The sequence below is a fragment of the Amblyomma mixtum genome, chromosome 4 (assembly GCF_055824585.1).
Source record: "Amblyomma mixtum isolate Tamu chromosome 4, ASM5582458v1, whole genome shotgun sequence".
In the NCBI taxonomy this organism is placed as follows: domain Eukaryota; kingdom Metazoa; phylum Arthropoda; class Arachnida; order Ixodida; family Ixodidae; genus Amblyomma; species Amblyomma mixtum.
Genome location: NC_143015.1, coordinates 129184434 through 129209242, shown reverse-complemented (window position 1 = coordinate 129209242; position 24809 = coordinate 129184434). Strand labels below are relative to the sequence as shown.

The window sequence follows — 24809 nt, the reverse complement described above, 5'->3', positions numbered from 1 at the left end:
AAAGGAAAATGAAATAAAAGTCAATTTTTGCCGTGCCGGCCACTTTTTCTTGCTAAACCTTCGTCTTGCAAAACCAGGTAAGAAGGATTTTCTTGCCCCTGGCAGTTCATGGCGTGTTCTTCTTGTTTTTTGTTAGTCACGCATGCTTTGGTGCGCACCTTCATTTTTCTTGCGTTTGCAGGCGTTTCTTTTTGTTCATTTTTTCCTGTTGACATGACTGTCGCAGGATGAATTCTGGGAGTCTTTAGCGTGACCCGCATTTACCTTGTTTCGAACTTGGGACCAACGGGCGCAGTGCTTGGCTTTTGCGTCGCTATAAGGAAAAAAGAGAAGGAAAAAAGAATGATTGCCTGAAAAAAAAAAATGGTACGAAAATTATTCAATAATTTTTCCGTCGTCGGCATATTTTCCGGCCGCCTGAGCCACACAGGCCCCACCTCACTCTGCCACTGTGCCACCCACGGCTAGCGTGCGGCAATTAATGGACACTCCAGGTAAGAGAAACACATGCCCACTTGAAACCAAGGGCGTGGGGAAAAAAACAAACAAAAATATGGCCGGTTGGTTACATTCACGAAGGTAATTATGCAAAAATATATCTGCCTGTGTGCTTGTAAGTGTAGACACTAAAGCCTGCTGACGGGAAAACAATAGTCAGTGCGACTTGGGCGAAAATCCATTTGTACTCTTGAGTTCCTACTTAACGAACTTTCACAGATGATCGGTCGATCGATCGAGCGTTCAGTCAGTCTGTCAATCAATCAATTAATCAATCAATCAATCAATCAATCAATCAATCAATCAATCAATCAATCAATCAATCAACCAATCAATCAATCAATCAATCAGTCAATCATTCAATCAATCAGGTAACAAATCTGGTATTTAAATAATTGATTAATCGATTGATCCGTAGGTAATTTTATTTTTATTCATCACTAAACAATGAATTTCCTGTAAGATAGAACCTCATAAATATTGCGCAAGTTGAGGTGGCATCATAAATTATTAGTGGGGGTAAAACAGACAAAAAGTCCGTTTTGCATAACGAAGAAAAAGCTAAGAAAAGAAGTGCGCTTCGGTAGCAGTTATACATTTAAGATATTGACAAAATGTGCTGTTTCAACGGTCCAAATCTCTCGGTCGGTATTTATGGTGGCAACAACTCGGGATAAATCGAGGAAGTGTATTCGACCCGGGGATCACCTCAGGAAGGAAATGAAAAGCATAATGAATGAACTATTTCTTTCATGCAGTTTACTTAGCCATTCCCATTGAAGTATGAAAGCCTCTATGCATTCGCGCCTCAATTGTCTTTCGCCCTTTGAAGGTGTCATTCCTTTACAAAGAAGCCGGAAACGAGTGCTCAAAGCGCACTCTCGGCTCAATTGGAACTCGCGTTCATTGTCGCGGCTTTGGCGGGCGCGCGATGCGCTCTCGTCTCGACTGCTGATTCTCCTCCTGCACCGCCGCGGTTTCGGCGGCCGCGCGATTGATTGCCCCTGCGGAGGACAAGCGTGATTGAGACGTGGAACGCCGAGGCATTTTTCTTCGCGCTGATACGCATTCCACGCGGGGGCAAGGGAAGGGGGACGCCCTTGGTGTATCGCTGCGAGGCAGGGAAGAAGACTGGTGGCACGTTTCCCGAGGTTGTGTGAGCGCTCCGGTTTCGTCGTGCCGGGTACCGTGTTTTCGCGGATGTTGGCACCATTTCCTTTCCTTCATTATCTAACACCGATGTGTACTACAGTCGCTCAGAGACGGCACCGCAACAACGACGCAGTGGTTAGCGAAGCCGGCTCTTTCGCGGGATTTGCGGCTGCGGCAATTGTACAACACCCCGCACAACATTGCATAAACATATTTGTACTCTTACGCAGTAACTGTCTCACATGGTTCGGTGGACACCAGAAGCGCGCCGTAAGAGAAGGGATAAACTTGACGCGGCGGTCTGGCAGATTGTCAATTAATTAATTAATTAATCAACCAGTCAGTCAGTCAATGAATGAATGAATGAATAAATAAATGAATGAATCAATGAATCAATCAGTCAGTAAATCAGTCAGTCAGTCAATCAATCAATCAATCAGCCAGTAAATAAGTCATTCATTCAATCAATCAATCAATTAATCAATCAATCAATATCGTTTCTTCGACAAGACTGTACGCGCAGCTTCTCGAATGTACTTGGAACGTGGCGTGATGCAACATCAGCCCTACGTATTACGAAAGTCCTCTGTTCATCATCATCATCATCGCCAGCCTGCTACGCCCACTGCAAGGCAAAGGCCTCTCCCATGTCTCTCCATTTAACCCTGTCCTTCGCCAGTTGCGGCCACCGTATTCCGGCAAATTTCTTAGTCCCATCCGCCCACCCAACTTTCTGCCGTCCCCTGCTACGTTTGCCTTCCCTTGGAATCCACTCCGTTCGCATTACATGCCCTGCCCAAGCCCACTTCTTCCTCTCGATTACGACTAGGATATCATTATCCCGCGTTTGTTCTGTCTCTCTATTCCAATGCCTAAATGTCAGGGGCCTGCTACGCACCTTGTGATAATCATACATGTGTTTCGTGTGAGTGATTCGATTCGTCGTTATCACCCTCATCTGGAGTAGCCTGCACAGGTCGATCATCAGCCTGGCCGTTTCAGTTTTCATTAAAGTGTGTTTCCTCCTCATCATATATAGCAGGTACCGGGTTCGATCTCCAGTGCCGCCAAGTACCCACCGTTTTGACAGTTTATGCAAGCTCTCACACGGCCTGATTCACGACTTTCTTTGTGGTGAAATGCTTAGCAAAATGGTCTTTTACCGAACCATTGTATGAGATTCCTATGCCTGTCCGAAGGTCGTGGGTTCGATCTCAGCCTGAACAGCTGCATCTGCACATAGGATGGGCGCAAAGACTTTCATGCACAGTAATTTAGTTGCAAACCCCTGGTGATCGATGCTTAATTCGAATAAGTTTTATTTTTACAGATGTATAAGCAGTTTTGTAATAAGTTTTTGGGCAAAAAGCCGTTTTAGCTAGAGCTTTACGTAGCCCAGGTGCCCGACGTACGGCAGCAGTTTTCACGTAAGTTTCACATCTAAGAAACAGTAAGCAATGTATGCAGTAAAGAGTGAAATAAAAAATATGTGTAGGCACACATCTTGTGAATACAAATTCAAAAATGCATACATAATGGACAGGACTTGAAAAGAAGAACCCTGCCAGTCAGAGGAGTGTAATGAATGCATAGTGTATAGAGCCTTTATCTCTGGGACAAAAATGGCAACGTCGCAAGCGATGCTTTATATTGTAGTTACTATGCTGTCGATAGGCGACCGGTTAACCGGCAGCGCACGTTGCTACAGTATAACCTCTATTGTAGTATAATAGTCGCTTCTATGTAAAAACCAATATATTCGCTGCTTCGTCGTTTTAATTCACATCAACCCTTACGCTAATCTTTCCCAGGGGCCGGAATAACGACAAATAAACGCAAAAAGAATTGTAGTTTTTTGCATACCTCACGCGACCTGAAACCTACCTGTTGTGCCACAGCGATAGTTCGGTTGCTGAAACTAAAACCAAGACTGCATGGAAAAAGAAATTCAATTATAATCTGTTTACTAGCCGTATGCGAATTCCACGTGGTGATCCATGTTTATTGATCTCGTGCGTATCGTTTCAAGGAAATAAACATGCAATGAAAAATGGAGCGTCTCTACAACGACCTTTTATAGAAGAGAAAGAAAATTAAAAGTAACGAGAGCACGAAAGTTAAGCGAACAGCACACGCATACGAACATGTTGCAGATATCAGTAACGGGATACACGCGTCGCAGAACCAAATCAAACAGCCAGTTCCATTAAGCGAACTCTTTCATTTCCCTATCTGCTACCCTTGGTTCGTTTTTATTATTATTAATATTAGTCTCGTATCCATGCATTTCTTTCTCCCTTCTGTCTCTCAAGTCTGTCCTACAATTTTACTGTCGCACTTTGTTCATTTTAGCCAGTTTCTTTTTCTTTATTCAGTGTTTTATCTGCAGGCAAATTCCTTCAGCATGTTTTCGCATGCGCCTTGGTATGTTTGTTATCGAGGTCTACGGACGTCGTTCTCTGGACCTTTCTTTTTACAAATTTCTTAGTACCTATGTTTTCCTTGTTTTTGCTTTTTCTATCCTTCAGCTCGTGTGCACCTGATTCGAGGCCCTTTGAAATGCGCCTGGTATCTTTTCTGGCGCTCTCGTAGCGCTGACAACGCTCTTGCAGTGAGCGTCGTCCAGTCGTCGTTGGGGACCGATCGGTCAACTCGTTCCACTTTTTTCTTCTCTGCATTCTGCGTCCGCAGTTCTCGGAGGGTATATAATTCCGCGCTCCGAACACGGATTCAAATGGCCTGATATCTGCTTTTCCCGACACTTCTTTTTTATTTACCTGCGCCGTCCCGTCGCCCTGTTTATCTCAGCCCCCTTTATAAAGGCCTGCGATCTAGTGCTTGGAGCTCTTTCTCACGGTTATATGTCTATATAAAAGCGAGCCAAGATAACAAGCTGTACGGGGAACGAAATCCCCGTGCATACGGCGTCCGTCTCGCTGTAGTTGCATGCAGCGCTGCGTGAGCGGATGACGGGATAGCGACGTGAACGCTCGCTCTGCACGCAATTGGAGAAAGTCTCCCACAGCCAATATATGACGGCCTTACGATAGTTGCGGTTTTTGCCCTCTCCATGCGTTGTTACTTAGGCGCGTGGAGTCAGACGAAAACACGTGAGGGCATGCATGGTAACTATATCGTTATACACATGGAGGAAATATGAAGAAAGAGGGGGGGGGGGGGGGGGGGGAGAGGAGAAGAGTCAAACGCCCTGTGTATTGCCGCCGGTTCAAAGATGACTAAAGCGCGTTTCCCGTCATGGCGTGATTAAATGAGGCGTTGCTTCAGAGGGAAGGACGCAGTGTACGAAATTAGTGCATCATTAGGCTGGCTTGGCTCATGGAGCTCCTCTACGAGAAACAGCAAGGGCACAAGGTTCGAACAAGCCTGAGAAAACAAAATGTTCTAAATGGTCTCCTGTACAAAAAGTTGCACTCAGAAACTTGGCGACGGCCCAGGGGTTATAGTAACAAGACAGCAACGCAGATTTTCAGTGCAGACAAACAATAAATCAAAATTGAAAGAATATGTTCAATTAATACAATATTAGTATATTGCAATATTAGCATCAAAAATGCCATCCGTATGAAAGAAACAGCAGAAAGAAAATCTGTTATAATACCAAATAACACAACGACAGGACAACTGAACTCATTTTACGATTCAAAATCTTACCTATAGGCAGTAGACACCAATAAGAGTTTTCAAAAGTGCGTCAAGGTGGCGTGCGGAAAACTCTGCGAATACTTTACACCATTTCATGGTGGTACCAAAAGGAAGTGCTCAATTGTTTTAGTCTCGCTAGCTTTAGTGCAGAAATTATTTCGTCACTTGACAATTCAATACTAGCAGCATTCATTCATTCATTCATTCATTCATTCATTCATTCATTTTCCTTCTTTCTCTTTCTTTCTTTCTTTCGTTCTTTCTTTCTTTCTTTCTTTCTTTCTTCGTTCTTCCTTTCTTTCTTTCTTTCTTTCTTTCTTTCTTCGTTCTTCCTTTCTTTCGTTCTTTATTCCGTTCTTTCTTTCCTTCTTTCTTTCTTCCTCTCTTTCTTTCTTTCCTTCTTTCTTTCTTTCTTTCTTTCTTTCTTTCTTTCTTTCTTTCTTCCTTTCTTTCTTTCTTTCTTTCTTTCTTTCTTTCTTCCTTTCTTTCTTCCTTTCTTTCTTTCTTCCTTTCTTTCTTTCTTTCTTTCTTTCTTCCTTTCTTTCTCTCTCTCTTTCTTTCTTTCTTTCTTTCACGCCCTCCTTCAGCACTGCTCGTGAGCTGAGTCTGCGACCGCGCTACGGTGTCGGGGCCGCAGTATTGCGAGCGCATTCCGTGGCAAGGGTAAATCGGCGGCATATTTTGAATACGTGCGTGCCGCGGTAGGTCGCCATCCGTCCTTGATACCCGCTCCGTGAGGAAAGAGCTCTAAGGGCGAGGATGTTGCAGCTCAGCCGGCGCCTCCGACGTAGGAGAGAGAGAGGAGGGGGAGGGGGAGAGGTAGAGAAAGAGAGATAGAGAGAGTCGGGGTACCACGCAGAGGTCACCCGATCAGCGACCACAGGCTGGCTAATGGGCGCGTGTGGGGGCAGCATGATCGGCCGCGGCGGTAGCGGAGGATGACGTGGCTTGGCTGCTTGCTGCTGCTGCTGCCTGGCAGCTAATTCAGGTGACCACGGGGAAACGAAAGAAGAAAGAATCAAGAATAGATAAGAACAACGACAAACGAAGAACAAGTAGACGACGGTCTCGGTCGCCAGTGCTGGCGTTGTTTAATATTCGGCCGGAGGAAGCAAGAAAAGAAGGTGAAACGACGGAGAGAGAAGGATAGAGACAGGGCTTCGAGAAAAGGTCTCAACTGGGTCGCGAACAAGGACGTGCCGGGAGAGCTGTGTGCGTGCGTGCACCCGTATAGCCTTCGGGCACAAATCCGCCTTGTGTGGTGGCGCGACGCTGGTGCCTGCCGCCGACACCCTGACAGCAGTTTGCAAATGGCGCACGCGCGGTAGATTAACGCTCGCCGCTTCACTGTATTTAGTCGGCGCGCGCGGATATCTCCTTCCAGGCGTCAGTGGAAGTCGGAGCGGAGTTTTAATCCACGGTTGTCGTGCTCAGCCAGGAGACGCTCTCGTACATGAATTGAGAGCAGTTAGTTTCAAGCGGATTTCTTTCCATGATGTATCTCTATTTGCTTTCTATTAGTTCATTACTAATTAGGCACAGCGCGATAACTACTAACGGCCTGGCGAGACACTTTGGGAACACGGGCCCTTTCGTAGATATTATAAAGGGCGTCACCTACAGTGCCTAACAAGCCGCCTAGTGCCTCCTAGGCACTATTTGACTACGCTTAAAGTGCCCAACAGGAGTTCTGAATAAACGGGAAGTTATATAAGCCGGGGTTATATGAAAAACGAAATTACACTTGACCTTACGGCTTCGACGACGGTCGACATGGCAGGTAATTAGCATTATACACAGCAGCACGGCCGCCGAGTTCAAGAGTATGAAGGTCACATTTTAGCGTATTATGCTTGCTGTAGAAAGTTTATTTTTCTACGCTGACACATTTTGCCTTGCGTAGTCTTGAAACAGTAGAGCCGTCATTTCATTTTTCAGCGTCGAGTTATAGCAGACAAGTAGATGGTAGCTTGATTATTCTATTTGATTATTTTAAATACTTTTTTATTGCTGCAAACAAGCGTTTACGCAAGCATTTCGAAAACTGTTGTGATGGTAGCCGCTTTGAGCGTTGAGGAACTCATTGGGGGAAATTCTGTTGGGAGTTGTTTCTTTTTTTTTCGCATTGTAACGAGCGCGCATTGGATAGGAGCAGAAGCAAGAGTGCTCCAGAAACACAGAGCGTCTGAGATGAGGCGTGCAAAGAGTTCTTGACGTATCTCACAGCTGGCCAATCACTTCCCGCCACTGCTGACGTGCTTAAACATGCCGTTGCAATAATAGGCGTACGCCTCAAGCCTAAATCCAACACACTGACAGGACTGAAATTCGGAGGGACTGAGAGAGATGCATCCTATTGCAAATATTCAAGCCTTTTGTCCATGCGACTGATTGCCCAGTTCGAATGGGTGGTCAGTGAGTTGAGTTTGTCCTAATCACCCAATCAGGGGAAAGAGCCAGCCATTTCTTCTAGGATGTTTGGAAGAAGTTTGGAATTAGGGAGGGACACATCTGGAGATGTCCAGCACCGATGGTTGCGAAGGTTGTCGATATGGCCGCCTCAATGGTGACATCCGGGTCATCCTCGCGCGTGATCAAATGGGTTTGGTTTGCGGTTTACGGGGGTTTAACGTACAAAAGCGACTCAGTCTACGAAGACGCCGTAGTGGAAGGCTCCAGGTAATTTCGACCACGTGGGGTTCTTTAACGTGCACTGACGTCGCACAATACACGGGCCTTTAGAATTTCACCTCCATAGAAATTCGACCGCCGCGGCCGGGATCGAACCGGCGTCTTTCGGGTCAGCAACCGAGCATCATAACCACTGAGCCACCGCGGCGGCATGAGCGAAGAGATGTGTGAAGTAATGGTAGGAGAGGGTGCAGTATAAGAGGGTGCAGTATACGTTATGTGATGCATATGTGAAGTGTCTAATGCGTATACGTAATGTGCATGTAAATGTGTGCAGTGAGGGCACGTGTGTACTGCTCCCCCAGTAATGTTAGCTGAGTTCCTGGAAAGCGCGTGCGCGGGACCGTTCTTCTTGAAGGGCGTTGTTATTCTGGGCGAGTGTGGACGTCGCTTTAGTGCGACGCTTAGCGTGTGTTGCCGATAATGGTTTGCCCACGGAGCGGAGGTACGGGGTGAAGTCCTGAGCCGGGTAAGCATGTTAGCCCGTGCGCTATCATCAACATCTGCGTGACCAGCTGTCCATATCAGCCTGAAACGGTGTTTCGGGCGCTGGCCGAGCAAGTCTTCAAGGAGCACAGTTGTGTACAGGCTGTCGCTAGGCTGCTGGAGGAGTCGCCATGCGACTTGCCCGTCGGGGACAGTGACTGTCTCGTGGTCTGAAGGCTCGAGTTAGCACTCAGCTTGGATAACCTGTTTGCGAGTGTGATCTCATTTATATTGCTTGTGCCTTAGACTGAATTTGATCGCTTGATGCACTTCGTTTTGTGGTATATTTGTGAATTAGTGACTACCATGCTTGACATATTTCTTGATGGTTAGTTTGTGAGTAGAAATTTAATAGATGTACAGCTTAAGTGGCAAATGTTTTGCGCTTTATTTCACACGTAAATTATATCCGTGTTCTCTTTTTTTCTTTTGTACACGTGTCCCCTCACATTACAGGCCACGTATACGGGGAGCTCAGGCTGTGTCAAGTGGAAATTGTTTCCTCTTTTTGCCTGAGCCAACCCTCGTCATTTTGTGATGAAAAAAATAACGATTGATTGATTAATTGATTGATTAATTAATTGGGGTTTAACGTCCCAAAGCGACTCAGGCTATGAGGGACGCCGTAGTGAAGGGCTCCGAAAATTTCAACCACCTGGGGTTCTTTAACGTGCACTGACATCGCACAGTACACGGGCCTCTAGAATTTCGCCTCCATCGAAATTCAGCCGCCGCGGCCGGGATCGAACCCGCGTCTTTTGGGTCAGCAGCCGAGCGCCGTAACCACTGAGCCACCGCGGCGGGGTGATTGATTGATTGATTGATTGATTGATTGATTGATTGATTGATTGATTGATTGATTGATTGATTGATTGATTGATTGATTGATTGATTGATTGATTGATTGATTGATTGATTGATTGATTGAACCTCTTTGAATAACTTGTCCAATGCCGTGGAGCTGTAAAGCCAGGACTAACGCCTCGAGGAATGAGTGTGTTCTGGGAAGCAGCTGTCGTAGACCTCTCTACTCTGGCACAGGAATCCTTAGATTTGTCGCAGCTATCGGTGCACAGGATGCGATGGCATGTAAGAGAGTAGAACGTTCCTGCGGGCTAGTTGGTTCATTGCAGAAAAAAATAGTACTGCGCGAATGGGACACGACAGGGGAACGAGGAACAAAAACAACAACACAGGCGCACACTTCCAACTGTTTATTCGAAAACCAAAAAGCAAACGCTATATATGGGGTGAACCTATGCGCATAACCATCACTGTCATTCACACAAGGCCTGATTAAAATCTAGACCACATTGATCAAAATTTGCGTAGCAGAAAGGCCGATAAACCAGAGAGCATTCAGTGAGCATGTCCCTTGACGTGGAGTTTCTGGGGACATGCTAACTGAATGCTCTCTGGTTTATCGGCCTTTCTGCTACGCAAATTTTGATCAATGTGGTCTAGATTTTAATCAGGCCTTGTGTGAATGACAGTGATGGTTATGCGCATAGGTTCACCCCATATATAGCGTTTGCTTTTTGGTTTTCGAATAAACAGTCGGAAGTCTGCGCCTGTGTGGTCGTCTGTGTTCCTCGTTCTCCTGTCCTGTCCCATTCGCGCAGTACTAATCTTATCTGTTATGTGAGAGAGGATAGAACAGGATTGATTTCACAAGTCGTCGCCGCAGTTGTCAGGAAACAAAGTTGCCCCTACTGTTGGCGAAGAAAGCGGCCTTGTCAGCGGCAAATTATTAATGTCCCACTTTCGTTTTTGCAGGTGTACCGTACGTCATCGGTTAACTTCGAGGAACACTGAAAAGAGACCGCCGAACTTCAAAGGGGAATTTCAAAACTGGTATGTGTGAAGAACTCCTGTACTCTCTTGATGGCCGTTGGTGGAAATGTATAATTGAACATATATAACTCATGGAGAAGCTCCCGAGCTGGAGCGACTTACTGAAATCGGTCATCGCTTATTTGCTCGAAACGTCTAGTGTTGAAAAGGTACCTTTTGGTCACGTGCGACACTGGGCAATCAGTATTTCTGTTTGAGGGTTGAAATGCCTACTGAAGGAAGAATGTTTGGAATGTAAAGTTTCCAAGCCAGTCTAATCTTTCCGGCGCCGTAAGTCTGAGGAATTAGTGCGCCTGACCAGTAGGCCAGTCACATACGCTGCTCAGTCGATGTCGAACTCTCTGGGGACCGATGAGTAGAAGCGAAGACCGTTTTTAACGAGCGAATCGGTTGTAGCACAGGCCGTGAGAATCAAGAATCATCATTCAAGATTCAATCAAGATTCAATCAAGATCAATCAAGATTCATTCATTTCGCCCTGCGGGCGAAATGAATGAATCGTTGAGCAGACCTGCGATTTGGCGTGAATGGATAGCGCGACTGGGCAAGACAGGAACGTGAATGAATTCACGAGGAACATGATAGAGGACGCCTAATTGTTTCTTTATTTTTAAGTCGAAAATTGAACAAAAGGACCATTTTCTCGATTAAAACTGGTGAGGAAATCGCGAAAAGTGTGGAAACGAAGAAATGCTGTCACCGACAAAATCAAAGATGATTGAACATTTCAAAGCCAATTCGGGTTCCTTGTTCTCAATAAAACGGACAGCGGTAATAGATTGTTCGAAGGAGTATAGACACCAAATTTTTTATTGCGTATTTTCTTATTTCAAATGATGCGTGAGGTGTTAGAATATCTGTAAAACCACGTGCTATTCGCCTACGACTGTTTAATAATTTATAATTATATTTCTTATTAATGCCGTTTCCGTGTCGGTTTCATCAACCGAACAATGGCTGCGACGAATGAGAAGTGTCTATAGGAGTGCAGCCATAGGGGCTCCACTATTAGGCGCAAATGCACACCATGCGGCCCAAATACTTACGTTTACGTTACGTTACCTTACCTTACGTTAGAGGCTTTACGTTTAAGCGCTACGTTGGACAAAAAGGTACTCAGTTTCGCCGGCACCAATCGGCACTCGTTTGTCTCTCCACCATTGTTTAGCTAGTAGTAAGGAAGTGTCTGAGTACAATCTTCTATCCATTCACGCTCCTGCCTACCCCTCTCGACATAACGTCAGGACGTGCCTCTCTATGCTATGAAGTGGACGAGAAGGGGTCTACATTATCGGAACACGCGGACACTTCCTGATAGTAACAATGAAACAGCCGTTACACGTCACTGTTCTTCCACTCTATGCCTGCATTCTCGGCCGTTGAATTGCGTGCAGCATTCGCTCAAGACTCAGCTGCTCCATCCTACTAGTTATAAAAATCGCCACGTCGTATCTGGTCGGCACCTCGATCAGGCCGGCGTTGAAAATCAGATACTCACTATGATGGGGCCTCAACATCACGCGTACCATTCTGGTGAGCTTGGCTGCTCAAAAAATATATATGTAAGTAATAGGATGGGATTCTTAAGCTCCGCCTTAAGGATATGATGTAATACCGTTAATGAGTTAATGCCCATATATGCGAAATTGGACGTTCGTAGGTCACTGCGAATCCTCATACAACTCCTGGCGCACTGGTGCAGCCCTTAAGGGATGCGCCACTGCCCTGTGATGGAAGGCGATGCCACAGCTGGGGCTTGTGCAACCGAAGTTGCTCTTCCCGAGCAACTTCAGCGCAATCAGTGATTAATTTAACAGCCACCTGCGACGGCGATCAGTTTGCTCCCAATCCGGTAGGCAGGCTGCGATGACGCCACAAGGTCACGTGACTTAGGTGGGCCACCTATGTTGCTTCTGCGGCGGCTGTCCACCTGGCTCACCCTACGCCGCCCTATTTTTATTGCGAAAGCAATACTACTTGCACTTTCACGCCTTTGCCGTGCCGCGGCCGTGACCCCCATTGACCTTCATTTGACCTTGATTGCATTAGATTGGATTAGATTAGATTGGATTGGACTGGATTGGATTCGATTAGATTACATTGAATTGGATTGGTTTGGATTGGAATGATTTGGATTGCATTGGATTGTATAACCGATGCATCACCACAAGCGCCACCACCACCTACACTACCAGCTGAACCATGGCGTAGGTACGGATGTTGCTTTCGCAATTACCGGGCTTAACCAAGCTAAGCCACAGCGAATTTTTTTTATTTACTCACAACGCCGACAACGGGTTTTCTGGGTAACGAGGATTTCAACGTTATCGCGTTAAAAAGAGGCTGACGAATCAAGCAATAAAAAAAAAAAGAAACTCTAGTGTGCCACCGATAACTGCCTGCCAGGGTCGCAGGCGTCTCCCGTATCCGTTCTCTCTGAGAAAGTGGTCGGAGGTGATGCCCGGATGTTTGTTCGCTGTTTCGAAACTGGCAGGAATTAACTCCGGTTGGGCCAGCCCGAGGCCAAGCACGCGCTTTATTCCCGTCGCATTCCCCGCTCCGCGGTATGGTCTCGCACATCTAGTCGGGGTATTTCCTGAGACGGTGACCTTCGCGGCCGACACGAACTCTGACGTCGAAATGTGTAAAAAGGCGGCGGCCGCAACGTCCTTCGGAAGGACGAAAAGGAGCGCGTTTCTCGAAGAAAACTGGAGCGAAGGAACGCGTACGTGCGGTCCACGTGTACGGCTGCGTATAGGGCACTCGAGCAGTGCACTGACCCTGTTAACAAAACGTAGTCTTGCCTCAGCTGCGATTGGTTTGGTTGGGTTTATTGGGGTTTAACATCCCAAAGCAACTCTGGCTATGAAGGACGCCGTAGTGAAGGGCTCCGGAAATTTCGACCACCTGGGGTCCTTTGACGTGCACTGACATCGCACTGCACACGGGCCTCTAGAATTTTGCCTCCATCGAAATGCAGGAGCCGCGGCCGGGATCGAACCCGCGCCTTTCGGGACAGCAGTCGAGCGCCGTAACCACTGAGCCACCGCGGTGGGGCTCAGCTGCGATTTCTTCTAGAGGAAACGCTCGAGTGAAAGTAGATCCGCATGGGTCTTCAAGCCATGGCTAGCACGAGCACGTTGCCTGAAAACCATGAGCTGATAACCTAGCTTTATTTCATCTGTTGCTCGTTGCCTGAGCGCCCTACACAAGTTTGACGCCGACATTACGGCAGCGTTGCATGGGCTGCAACCCGTCGCCTAGTCCTGGAGGTCAGCTCTCTAACCTATTTTCCATAAACTTTCTCCATATTCTACGAAACAAAAAAAAAATGCATGACACCTTCATATTGCTTTCTATACGGCGGATGCTGCCTGTAGCGTCCGCCAGACCAAGAACAACTAGCACCTATAGACGCTTTACAGCGGCGTATCATGGGGGCTGCCATCTTTGATCACGTGATCACGCCGCCATTACTCGCCTCCTGACCGCTCGGCGCGCGCCTCGTCGCGACGGCTGCTGCGTCTGATGTTTCAGTTCCGACAGGCAGTGTTTCGGCTGAAACAGTTTGGAAAGGAGTGAAAAGACGACACTGTGTTTGGTCCGAAGCTTCGAAGGACATGTGAAAACCCTAATTTGATGACTTTAGGCGTGAAAACGTGATCGAGCTTCATGTCGCGAAGAGCCGCTGAGCTCTCCGTCTGTTCGAGGCAACGGGTGGATCGCCTGAATGCCGCGCAAGGCTTTGTTTAATATTTTTTTAGTGTTATTATCTAAAACAGCAAGGTTTAACGACCCTGCGGCTGCGCAGGTCGTTGTCGTATTGTGTACATGCATGCGGAGACTGCTCTAAAACGCTCACATGCACATCGTACTCATTTGTTTACAACCTGTTAAAGGTGCTTAGGAAGCCTAAAAATATTTTCTGTTGGTTTGCTAAACAAAGGAAGGCGACAAAAATAAATGAACAAACAAATGTTACCCAATCATGTAAGCAGTACCATGCATCAAAAAACCTTCACAAGCCTGCATGCAATCGTTTACAAGGATTCCGCGATATATTTGTGATAACGCGCTCATGGCAGAGCGTTCACTACAAGAAGTTCACAATTATGTCAGCCTCACATAGTATAAAATTGTGGTACGCTCCATGCTCGATATGCGGACATGAAAATGCTCGAGGTCTCGTTGGTTGTAAGCAATCAGCCGTAGTCACTTCTAGTGACTGTCTCGCATGGATCGCGAGGAAGTGACAACCGCTGAGCCCAACAGCCGTAACACAAACGCTTTATTCCGATTGTGGTCCACGAAAACCACGCTATTTGGAGCGAAGTTCAACAGTAACACCAAGGCGGTGTGTAATACACGAACTGACGGTAAGCGTTGTCCGCTCGCACGGCTATGCACTGCACAATATGCAGTAGCGTTAGCCGTCTTTTTTTTTTTTTTTGTGACGTTTCGGTGGCGGGACAGCTTGTTCATGCGGCTATGTTGCGCACTTACCCTCGCAGATTTTCCAAGATCGAGACCTTTCTTTCTATATTTGCTGTCTAGCGCTGGCGAACATGTGTGCTGCCTTCGCCCGTTCGGAAAGGGTGGATGTCCAACGGGCGCGAACAGGGGCAGTATACGTCCTAGTGCAGTTCGGTTCCGTAAAGCTCGCAAACGATCGCATCCCGCCCCTTTAACTGTTTGTCGCAATTCTCGCAATCCACAACAGAGCACGTATTTTCTCTTTCCACATTTCCACTGCTGCGTCGAGGCATACACGCCGGCGACTTACGAGGAAAGTAATGGCGCCGTGTTCTGAGCGCACCTGTGGCGCCATCTGGTCTCAAACAGAAGAACTGCGCGCTGTAAACGGTCTATAGAACAGCCGGGCAAAAGCGTGTGAGCAGCTGCATGGAACTCTGGCTTAGGCGGTGTTGTCGGCTGCTTGCGTACAAATCGTCCTGACGAAGACAAAAAAACTAGTCTTTCAGGCAGACATGGCACCGGCAAAGCAGAGGCCGTAATTTGCACCCCTCTCTTTGTCATGGTCAGCCGACAGTTTCGCAGCGAGCCCTGGAGACAGCTTATTGTTTAGAAACAACGGAAAGGTTGATTTCACTGAATACCCTGAATACCCTATACTTCAAAAATGTGCAGAATATATATTTCTGTTGTTATCTAGCAATGGCAGCCTTGGTATGATGACGAGCCAGTTGACGAGAACCATAGAGACCCTTCCAATAAGCGCTCCCAGTACGTCGTTACGTCAGTATTTGGTATTTTATGTGCACCTGTACAAGCACGGAGGAAGCAGTAGTACGAATTTTCCAAAACTGTTGACAACAGTTCAAGGAACTCTTTTTTTGAATTGCGCTTGCGCACAATGGAAGAGCCTGCAGTTTCGCTTTCGGAGCCGCAGCGTAGCGGGACCCACTGCACGCAACTAGGCGAGGCTGAGTCGACAGCGTGCACGCTCGGTCGCTCCCTGCTGGTCTGGTGTGGGGACGCCGACCGACCCGACCGCACCGGCACCTCGAGCCGCCGTCAGACGTCCTTGGCGTTCCGGACGTCGGAGCGTGAGCGATTCCCGATGCCGCCGCACGAGCACACCTCGCCCTCTTCTCTCTCTCTCTCCACCCTTTCCCACACGCCCCTTTCTTTTATTCGTCGCAGCAGCAGCAGCCAGCCTGCGGTGGTTCTTGAAGGAACGCGTTTTATCTTTCTTGTTCCTGCTTTCTTTGTTCTCTTGCGGAGCCTTCGCATCGAGGTTTACGAAAGGGCGCGTCTAGGTCGACCGGGTTCCTGCAGCCTTACGCGCGCTCTGCTCTCTCTACGGCTACTGGCAAGTTGGGTGCAGTGCCTCGCGCCGTAATGTACAGTCGTGAACAATATTAGAGGGAACGGAGTTTGAGCATTCATTTACAGATTACTTCACAGTCATCCGTTAAAAACTGTCTTTTTTTTTTCAGTTTCCAAATAAATTTCCTCTTGGCAGACGTCTAATATCCAAAAGTCATCACCAAATTTAGTGGACAAATAACCAGAAATTTTGCGCAAAAAGCTTGTTCCCTCCGATATTGCTCACGACTTTACGTCTTTATTACGCTGTCGTCTTTCGTCCATTGGATCCGGGAAAGGAACGAAAGTTGTTTCGAATTGTGCGCAGCTGCAATTAATTAATCAGAACCTTTTTAGAAGAAACGACGTTGACCGGACCACAGCATCAGTTCGGATAAACCGGCAATTCGAATTAACCAGCAGTTCGCATAAAGAGAGCGCACTGTATACATCGTTCTCGAACTGGCACTTATTGTGTGAAAAACATGAAAATGACTTCATGTATATTTCAAACAAGAGATGATCACCCATTGAAAGTCAAAGTGCTTGCCCCTATATGTGACTTATTTCGGTATTCCTGTGTTGTTGTTGTTATGCTCGCACAATGCATGCCTGAAACTTTCTTCCCCCTCTTATTATGCAAATCCCACCTGCTGACGCTTAAGAAAAAAAAGAAAGACACGCTTGAGTGCATGAATATTTTACTTGCATTTTGTTTTTCATGATGTAACGCCCCTGACGTAATGCTGAAACGGCGCGCAGGCTCTGAATAAATAAACAAAAAAGTTAACAGACGACCATCAAATATGCATCGAGTTTCAGTGCAATAACTGTTTGCATCACGTCACCTCACTAAACTGGTGCTGATAAATACATAATGGATAAGTGGCGGCACTTCCACAACTGGCCTTAGATCAGGAGATAGTCAGCTGTCATCACCATCATCAGCCTGACTACGCCCACTGCAGGACAAAGGCCTCTCTCATGCATCTCCAATTAACCCTGTCCTTTGCCAGCTGCGGCCACCGTATCCCCGCAAACTTTTTAATCTCATCCACCCACCTAACTTTTTGCCGGCTGCTGCTACCCTTGCCTTCTCTTGGAATCCTCTCCGTTACAGTTAAGGATCAGCGTTTATCTTGCCTTCGCATTACATGCCCTGCCCAAGCCCATTTCTTCCTCTTGATTTCGACTAAGATATTAACCCGTGTAGCGTCAGCTGTAAGGGTTGCATAAATATCAGTCTGCTCCTGCTCTGCACCTGTCCGGTGCAGAGCAGGTGTAGGTGTGCACAGGTGCATTAAGCACTTTAATCCACCGATGCATGCGACACTCGTGCGCGCCTTGCGGACGCCAAAACTTGTGATACCACCGGCAAACGTCCCTAATACGGGTAGCTCAGCAAAATAAATACTTGAAGAATGTGAAATAAATGCACAAAGAAAAAAAGCACGCTCAGAAATGCGCTGCTGTCGGCTCTTCCTGCGCTTCGGGCTGTAGGCTGTGGGCATCGACCAGTTTGGCGGTGATTTCTCCGGCACGTGTGTGTCTCGTTTTCGTGTAGGCAGCCGAGGCATGTAGATGTGTTGCGATAGCGGCGAACACAGCGCGCGCCATCCCCTATACCCTCCGCTGGCGCCGCGCTCGGAGCACTTGCTCTGGAGACCTGTTTTCTCTCGGGCTAGCTATCGGGGCATGAATCGGGCGATTTAATTGCCGTTAGCCCGGTTATTGTATGACAAGCGGCCTGGTTCGAGCTACTCGCGGTTCGGGACTTGTCGCTAATGTTGTCGTGAGCCACTTATGCTTTTAGGTATCGGCGCGTATAAAAGATCCGTCCTGTGTAAGCGCTGTTTTCGAAAAAAAAAAAAGATCATGTACCAGCCAGCCACACTTTTTTCCTGGTTAAATTATGCGTAGTTCCTCGCTGCTTTTAATTTTAGAGTGAATATTAGGAATTATTATTGTTATTAACTTTCATTCGTTCTAAGATGATTCTGGTGTGGGCTAGTTCGTTAAAAGGTGCACTGAAGAGGAATCTGAACTCGTCTTTTTGCCGCGGGAACTCGATCTACACGTTCCTAGCATTCTTAGAAACTGCGACTTATTGCCCTGTGTGGCCGATTTCCCTAATTAAATCGAATTAACGCCCGGCTCCCGCCTTTTTTTTTTTTTGAATTCTGCCTCGTACGGTGGGCGGAGTCGACCAACGCGGGGAGTGCCTTTCAGCTAGCTCCGTGGAGGCTTTGCTTTCGCTTCATTTTGTTTTTTAGGTTTCCGTGAATAAAAAGTTTCATTTGCAGATAATATAACCGCAAAATAAGCCCGAAGAAATAAAAATACGCGCGGACTATTTGCTTCTACGGACTACTACGTATTACTCCGCCGATGGCAGAGCGGCATGCCGCCACGGGACTGGGTGAAAGGCACTCCCCGCGTTGGTCGACTCCGCCCACCGTACGAGGCAGAATTAAAAAAAAAAGAAAGGTGGGAGCCGGGCGTTAATTTGATTTAATTGCGGAAATCGGCCACACAGGGCAATAAATCGACGTTTCTAAGAATGCTCGGAACGTGTAGACCGAGTTCCCGCGGCAAAAAGACGAGTTCAGATTCCTCTTCAGTGCACCTTTAATGCTTTAAGAAACAGGTTCACCCAGCGCAACAGAACAAGAAGGAACGCAAACAGCGTCCGTCCTGTGTTTCGTGTTCCTTCTTTTTCCGTTGCGCTGTGTGAATCTGTCATTCTGATATGCTGAAAATATAGGATAGGTTCAATAGGATCCAGCTTCGAGCTCTAGTTAATGATATTGTTAATGATATCGATAGGGGTTAGTAGCCTGGCAATATTCTATAGCGCAAATGAAAGTAAGGAAATGTGCTTCGGCTGGTCGTGCAAAGCGTACAGGTAACTAATGATCTCTCAGAGCACCGCTATTGAATGCAAGGTGCTACAAACGTAGCCGAGGGCGGCAGGAAATAAGGGGGGGGGGGGGGGGGGGGGTGAAGCGTGAGATAACAAAACTTGCTCACGTTGAGTGCTCTCATCTAATGTAGAAGGGGGCTAATCGGAAATCTATGCCATTTTTCGTTCAGTGGGCGCAACCTGGCGGCGTCATGAGGATTTCAATACGTTTAAGAGTAACTCTGCAGTCATTACAGCCGCGTTTCTTGCACTTACTGATTTATTTTTTTGGTCGACGCCTTCAATCTACCAACGCTTATGAGTGAGGAAAAGCGAAGCATGTCTGAAATACAAAATTGGGAGCATTTTTCCCCGTAGTTTATTTATTGCAAAGTACCTAGGAGCCCAACAGGGCATTACATAATGGGGGGGGGGAACTGACGAATAAAAAATCAGGACGATCATAGAAAAGAGCAAAGCAGCACAAAGGTGGATTTCTGTTTTTTTTTTTTTTCCGAAAGAAAGAGTAAGCAATACTAGGGCAAAAAATGTCAGAATAATTGATAAAATACATAAGCAAACGGTATTACAGCGGGCACTCAGCAACAAGAAGCAAAAAAGAAAAACAATGAAGAATCACAGAATATTGCAAAGTGCCATGGGTGCAAAGAAAAGTTAGTAATGCGGAATGAAAACGCGGCAAGTTTGGCGTTGACACGATACTGGATGGTAAAAAATTCCGATCTTTTATGACCAGAACGAGACGTGAGTTTCGGTACTTTTCTGTACGCGCCAAAACTGTACAGTATTTATGAGCATGATGGAGACGAGATGAAACATGGGAGTCCGATCTGATATTGACTAGTTAAAAGGGAAGGTTGTTATGTTACGAAGTATAATAAAATGATAAGAGAACATGTTTCCGGCGTGTGACTAGCTTTTGAAGGTCTAGAGAATGCTTCAATGCAGATACGCTTTGATGACGTGAGAAGGATGAGGTGATAAACCTTGGTGCTACAGCAAAGGCCATAGAAGCCACGCCCAAGGATGAAGGCCCCTCGCTAGGCCCTCAACCAAGGCTTCAAGTGAAGGTGGGTGACCCCGCGCACTTTCACTGCGCAGCCTAAATACAACGCCTATTGATAGAGTGTGGCTGATTATTGCAGGCCGATATAAGTGTCTACTAACTAGCTGTCTTCTACGGTCTCTGGCGTAAAGGTGTAAGTTTTAGCACCGTATCGAACCAGATTTCCGTTTCCGCGTGTAATGCGCTGGCTGTGGGAGTTTCTCTTCTTAATGTATTCAGTGTTTGCTTTTTGCGCTTGCTTCTGTCGGACAAAACCGATGAATGAATGAATGAATGAATGAATGAATGAATGAATGAATGAATGAATGAATGAATGAATGAATGAATGAATGAATGCTGCATAAGTAGAAATTAATTCGTCTCAGAACTCCGTGTTTCGTGTTGCCAATTACACTGCCTCATTGCATCTGGTTGGTTGGTTTATGGGGTTTAACGTCCCAAAGCGACTCAGGTTATGAGAGACGCCGTAGTGAAGGGCTACGGAAATTCTGACCACCTGTGGTTCTTTAACGTGCACTGACATCGCACAGTACACGGGTCTCTAGAATTTCTCCTCCAAAGAAATTCAACCGCCGCGGCCGGGATCGAACCCGCGTCTTTTGGGTCAGCAGCCGAGCACCATAACCACTGAGCCACCGCGGCGGCTCATTGCATCTGTACCCGCAACTTAGCCTTTGAGGAGTGCCTATGGATACAATGCTCTCTTCCGGCCCCGTTCGACCCGTTCGCGCCTGTGTCGGCAGGGTTGCACGCAACTTCTGCGTAGCTCCTTCGCGGAACGCGCCACGTCGCGGCGCCGACGCGAGACCTCGGCGAACCTTGACCGGCTTGCAGAGCAAGCCTTTCCCTCCCCCACCAAACCGCCCCAAAGGCCATTGTTCGAACGCGGCCGCTCCAGCCTCCTTGCGCGCATTCGCCGAACGCTGGCCCCGTGCCTGCCCGGTGTTCGCTGCCACACTGGCGCTAGGTAGCGTACAGCGCCAGTGGTGCTGGCGGCAACGTCGAGCTGCCAGTGCACGGGCGTGGTTGTCTTGGCGCTGTCTGGCCTTTCACTCTCTTCCTCCTCTCCGCTGGATCTTTGCTCTATTTCGACGCGTAGCGCATTTTGTCTCGCCGATCGTCAGCCGGTAACCTATCGCCATAGCTGGCTGGGAGCCTGCCCCGTATCCGTCCATTTCTTGTCCTCCCCGTTCTAGACGTTTTTTTTTTTTTCGTTTTTCTGTACCCTTCTCGTTCGGTGTTATTTGTTTCCTCGTTTGTTTCTTGCCAGCTACAACGCGGCCTGGATGCGTATCTCTCTCTCTCTCTCTCTCTCTCTCTCTCTCTATTTTTCCCTCTTTCCCGTCGGTAAATCCGTGTCTGACATCGAACGAATCGTTTTGCGCAGCGTGGCGCCCAACACTTTAAGTTGTCGCCTGGCTCCCTCTCACATTTTTTTTTTCGGCACGTCCACGGCGAGGCGACCCGGCGCACTTCTGTGCCAAGGCCGACGAATGTCGTTCACACTATCCCGGCTAAGAAGAAAAAAAGAAAGGCAAGTGAAAAAGAGAAAGAGCCTACCGATTGGTGGACGGGAGGCAAGAGCTCAGCGCTGAGCTGTCGAACGCTTTATCGTCGCCGCCTTGTATGTATACTACATGCGGGTCTCATCTGTTCGAAGCGCACCGCTGACTGACCCCGTTTAATTACGCCTTTTGCTGAACACCGTGCCCGGAAGCATGGGTGTGTTCATGGCGACGGAGCTGTGCGACCCCGTTGGCAACCCCCGATGGCCAGGGTGTGACGCGCCTGTGTGGAGTCTACCGAGGTCGCGAGTTCGAGTGCCTACCGGCGAGGCGAGGCCTCGTTTCGGTGAGGGATGACAGGAAAGCGAGCCAGGCTTGAGTAAGAAATGAGAAGGTTAGCCACGCGGAGAGATCGCGAGAGGAGATAGGGGCCTATAGTGTGATCGCGGTTATGGACGATTTAAACGGAGGTCGTTTAATGGCGCTGTCATCTCGGACATTGATAAGGTTGTGCTGTATATATATATATATGGATACATGTGCTACATATACTATACAGGCGCTAACGCAAATTTAAATGGGCGGTTGGTGTTGTCGGCTCTCTATGTTTAAATTTTTTTGGTATTGTATATCCTATTGAAAACGCCAGGTGAACTTCTGCAGCATCACTTCAGCAACACTTCAGCAAACACTTCATCATCAAGAGCTCTTGAAGTGCGTCATTGTTGGTGCCGTTTTCCTTACCATACTAAGGTCTTTACGTCAACAGCGGCAAGGGAACGTCCTGTACTGTAAACTCTGTTTGCGTCGTTGCCGCGTGTCCAAAGTTATCCAACGTTATCATCCAGGCCGCCGCAGTGGCTCAGTGGTTATGGTGCTCGGCTGCTGACCCGAAAGACGCGGGTTCGATCCCGGCCGCGGCGGTTGAATTTCTTTGGAGGAGAAATTCTAGAGGCCCGTGTACTGTGCGATGTCAGTGCACGTAAAAGAACCCCAGGTGGTCGAAATTTCCGGAGCCCTCCACTACGGCGTCTCTCATAGCCTTAGTCGCTTTGGGACGTTAAGCCCCATAAACCAAGCCGTTATCCTCCTGAGCAGCATGACTGACATCCAGATGGCTTTAGCTGTCAGGCCATATGAACTGTACAGAGTAGGCGCTGTGCACACTGTGCCAAATTTTGTGGTAGGGTTCAGGGAAGCATCCATTACCAGGAACATGTGATCCGTGAAGTGGACCTTTTCGCGAAGACTCCGAGGAGCGCAGTCATATACTATTTTGGATTGTGGGGGCAAATGGAAACACGTGCTAGTATAGCTTTGAAGAGTTTGAGAGCGAAACTCCGGCCGCTTCTCTTCACAATTAAAAAATGAGCCGATCTAAAGATCGTGATAAGTGATCTGAAGCGGTCATCTGTAGTAATTGGCCAGGTAGGCCTTGATAGAAAGAAGAATGAAAAAGCAGAGAGATTAACGGGATGTATCCGGGTTGGCTACTTTGAACATGAGGATGGGACAAAGGGAGCGCGAGAGGAGAGTATGAAAATTTAGTTTAATCCGTTCCATAAGCACAAAGAACGCCCACAGTTAGTCTACAGACAGAGTTTGAAGCCTGTAGCTTATAGACATTCAAACAGTGCCTTGATGACGTTCATAGCTGGTGTAATTTGAGGCCACCTCTACTGGATTGTTGGCCTTCGTTAGGAGCCATGATCCAATGGCCCATTTGGTGGGCTGAAGTGGGGAGTCATGTCGAAGGAGTATACCATAGAGCTGTCACTATCATATCTTCGCTCAAGGCACGACAAAAATTCCAAGTCATTTTGTGTATTCCTTTCCTTTCGTTTTGGTATGAACAATACGACAGTGCACAAACATGACTATCCGCGGCACTTAGTCGTCTCAAGGAACGGTTAGTACGTAGAAGGACTAACTGTTGCTCGTGTTCTTTTGTAATTGATCTCTAAGGAAATAATGGTTGCCTTTTGAGGGAATAATACCAGTGGCAGCACAGGTATTACTGCAAGGACCAACTCGTGCAGCGCTCTCCGTTCTTTCTGGCTCGGTTTGTAAACTTGGTCAAATGTTCAGGGTAATCCCCCAAGGTGGAGTAGATTGGTAATAAGGAAGAAGTTACTCAATTGACATCCACCCGAGCGCAGCCTTATGGCTACAAAGGAAAGCTGTACAGCTTTGCCAGAAACTTCGTAGTTAAAGAAAAATTCGTCCTGGTCCGGGGTTTGAACCCAGGACCACTGCTTCACTGGAGCAGTCGCTCTACCAATTGAGCTAACCGGTAAACTTACGCTAACCACCGCTACTTTACATTACCTGTCCCCTGTCGTCCGAACTCTATACTATACCGTTAACGATCGGGAGACGAGTACAAAGGCTGGCCTATAGCGGCAAACAAGCAGGTGAGAAGGCAAGCCGACGCGAACACGAAGCGCCGACCCAGTTAGCCAGCGTCGCCCGGCCTGCTCTCAGAGCGTCCATGGGCGCTCACCAGCGTGTGCGGATGCGAGGGGCAGCTGATGGATGATTTCACGTTTGTGCCTTCGGTCGGTCGGCCGGGAGGTTGGTCCGTCGGCGTTGGCCAACTGCGCGACGGGTCCCTTGGGTGGTTCGGCCCCGCCGCTGCCGTTCGGTAATAATACGCGCGGCGCAAAAAGTGGGCCTATGCAAATTGGCGCCTGCGCCCAGCGTTGGCTTCGTGTGGCGACACTGAATTCGCATGGAGGACATGCGCGCTTTAGCAGGAACGACAAACAACAACAACTGCAGCGACAGCGAAAAAGAAATTATGCAGCTGAAGCTGCTTTCCAGGGGCTTGGGAGTGGCGCTGCTGGTAGCACTCTCGCTTGTTGTGATGGTTATGCGCGGTGAGCGCCTATATCGTTGCCTGTCGGCTTCGTTGATCTATGGGTAATGAATTGTTAGGTTACGTGGTTAACTAGGAGCTTGGCTGTGTGGCCGGTAAGTGATCGAGCTGGACCTAACCCAAGCCTAGGGTGTTCTGAGCCTATGCAGTATGAATATGTCCGGGGCCGAGATGCATAAGAGATTTCGAACGTATTTGTGTTTTGGAAATCGGCCACAGCTTTCTCGTTAGCTGTTTCGATTAGGCTCATATCTCTTTTCCCGA

General features: G+C 47.7%; 1 protein-coding gene across 2 annotated transcripts in view; it reads left to right on the top strand.

Annotated features, from left to right (window-relative positions):
- The window catches only part of dimm (basic helix-loop-helix family member dimmed), a 391032-nt gene that overhangs the window by 92741 nt on the left and 273482 nt on the right, over nt 1–24809 (top strand). For both annotated transcript variants that reach the window (XM_089587989.1, XM_089587988.1), the window contains exon 2: nt 10267–10344. The gene's annotated coding sequence lies outside the window, so the exon portion shown is untranslated. The remainder of the gene's footprint in view (nt 1–10266; nt 10345–24809) is intronic.